Genomic DNA, 3,014 nt, shown 5'->3' with positions numbered 1-3,014 from the left:
CTAACTGGAATATCTTGGGGGGGGGGGCGGGAAACTGCCCAGACCCAAAATGGTGGGGGGACTATGATGGCATGGACAGATGGAGTGGCTGGGGTCACGGGACTCAGGGATGGAGAGGAGCTGTTTGCTGATAGCCAGAGGTGGGCAGGCTTGAGGGGTGTATCCTTTGGTTATTTGATGAGGCACGGAGGGGATTTTAATCACTGCAATGAAATGAAACATGATAGGATGAATGTGAAACTGACGTAGGACAAAGGCAAATAATGAGGTATGAAAAACCTTGGAACAACAGGGCTCTGGGAAACAGATTGAAAGATGGTTTGAATGGGGAAAAGGGGGGAAATAATATTAAGATACTTGGCTGTCTGCTGAATCTTGGTTTCCTTGGCATACCGCTATAAAATAGACACTGGAGGGGGAGAGAAAGAAATAGGCAGAAATACCACCATGGAAAGCTTGTAAGTCTGTCTTTTAGGACAACCTAAAAGGGGGATAAAACATGCCCAGTGAAGGAGGTTTCCTGCAGAGCCCCTGCATTACACAAGACCATAGATGGAATCTTGAACAGCATCCAGAATCTTCTGAGGGGAAAGGTCCACTTGAAAGGACAAGCAGACCAGCCTGGAGTGGCCAGAAAAACAGAAGATACATCCTGAAAGAAAGACTGACAGGAAAAACACAAAACAATATAGGCAGGCCAACTACAAGAACAAACCAGCGGCTCTCCCAGGAGATATCAAGGCAAGCGGTCGGTGCCCCTCAAAGCAACCCCCCTTCTAAGACTAAGGCTCAGTGGGAATGCACGCTCTGATTGGTGACGACTTTCGTCACCGACAAGGGGAAGTGAGGGAAAAACAGCAATGAAGCTAGGAACTAAGCCCTACAATGCTCAATAGACTCCTGTGAACCTGGATGGAGACCTGGTTAGCCAGCAGTATGCCAAGTCCAGGATGGAGACCTTGGACTCTTGGACCCAAAGTCAGCAACATGGCCACAGAGGACTAGAGTGAAGAGTGAAGCATCCAGCTGATAAGAAGAGAGGGCACATGCATAACTACACCCACACTTGCAGATAATACCCACTTGACCTGGCTTCAATGCCTGGATGATCAGAGCTCAAACAGAAGAATATAGAAGAGGGAAAAAAAGAATAATCTGACACAATTTGATGAAATTGACACACACCTATGGAATCAATAGCTCAAAAGAGTGAACAAATCTTCACAGCGAGGACATTCCCACCTCTACCATACATGGAGAGGACAGAGATGGGCAACTTAGACATTGGCTACCCAGAATGGGGGAGCTACAGAGGCAAGAAGTGACTGGCTTACAAACTTTCAAGAGGGAACCTTGATTCAGAGGGCATGGAGCTAGGTGAAATCTCCACTGAGTGGTATTCATTCTGCCTAATCAGGGCTGATAAAAGGAGATGCAGATAGGTCCCTTGCAATACAATAGCAAATAAATGTTATCAGGACTGATTGTAAGGGCTGGAAATGTAAAGGTGGACATTTTGAGGCAAAGGGAGGGGAGTGATTAACCTTACAGTCTAGGAACGAAGGTACCTGGGACCATCAAAGAAGAGCAGAGAATGTAACCCTACCCAGAAAAGCAGTGATGCCAGGGATGGAGGCAGAGAGGATGACATGAGGAGATGGAGCAGCTGGAGACTTTGGACCTGGACAGGGGGCAGGCTTGCGGGGTGTACCCTTTGGTTGGTCTATGGTACATGGAGGGGATTGTGACCATGGCAGGGAAACGATGTGCGACAGAATCAATGTGAAGCTGATGTCCTTCCATGTGAACTATCACATAATTCAAAATAAAGCATTAAAAAAAAAAAAGAATTAAATAAAAGAGCCCATATAATTTGCTTTAAAAAAAAAAAAAAGTATTGCTACAGAAACCTTTATTAAACAAAAATATAAAAAGGTAGAGACTTCCAGTAACATGGTGGACTATGCAGATGCACTACACAGACCCTCTACAACAAAGATAGGAGAGATCAAATGAAACCCTGAGCTACAGAGGAAAGCTTAGAGAAGTGCTTTCTGGATGGATAAACTGAGCAGGGATGGTGAGGAAGGGAGACAGAGTGGTGAACAATCATCCAGACACAACATGACCATTTTGTGAGTAACTTTGGCAACAGAAGGTGGCCTGGAAGAGCACATTCACACACATGTCAGGAAAGGTGCCAGTCCTTTTTCTCCCATGCTCCCCTGGTGACCAAGTGGTATCCATGTCCAACCCTGGTCTACCCCCAGCACAGACCCTGCTCTCCAGGAGTTCAGAGCCACATAGTTATGAGACACGCCAGTGTGAGATGGGAGCCAGCTATGCCACTTTGGTGCCCTGCTTTGATGACTGGGTTCAAATGGGCTCAACTCTAGACTGACAGAACCCGTAAAGCCACCAGACCACCATTTAACCAGTCACCCTGCCTGCAACTGCTTTTGTGGCTGAAGCCAGCTCCATCAAGGATCTCCACGATCTACTTCCAGATAGAGAGCCCGGCACATAGCATAACACCGAGGCTGACAGGACCTCCATTTAGGCCAGGAACTCTACCATCACATCCCTTCCTCCCATACCCACCTCATGAGATCCTTGATTTGCACAACCCTCTGCCCCCGAGTTTTCTGGATTCTGGGTCCAATAGCTACACTGTTTTGTTTTGTTTTTTCCTTGTTTCCTTGTTCCTGTTTGTTTATTCTTTCTCCTCCTTCTCCAGCTATTCTCTGGAATTTTATCCTTTCTGTCTCTGCTGTTGTTTCTCCTTTTCTGGTTCTCATTTCCCCTCTTCTTTTTTTTTTTCACTTTTGATCTGTATTTACTACTCTCTACTCTCTGTTTTCATCTTCCCTCTCACTGATTTTTCTAAGTGTTTTCAAAAATGTCTTCCTTTAATTTCTTTTCTTATTTCTTTCTTCTTTAGCTCCTTTTCCCTATCCCTCTTTTGTCTTTATAGTTATTATATTCTTTTTGTTGGTTGATACCTGTTTTCAGCT

Source organism: Chrysochloris asiatica, unplaced genomic scaffold (genome assembly GCF_000296735.1).
Source record: "Chrysochloris asiatica unplaced genomic scaffold, ChrAsi1.0 scaffold00215, whole genome shotgun sequence".
In the NCBI taxonomy this organism is placed as follows: Eukaryota; Metazoa; Chordata; class Mammalia; order Afrosoricida; family Chrysochloridae; genus Chrysochloris; species Chrysochloris asiatica.
The sequence above is the reverse complement of the archived record's forward strand: the minus strand, read 5'-3'. Positions refer to the sequence as shown.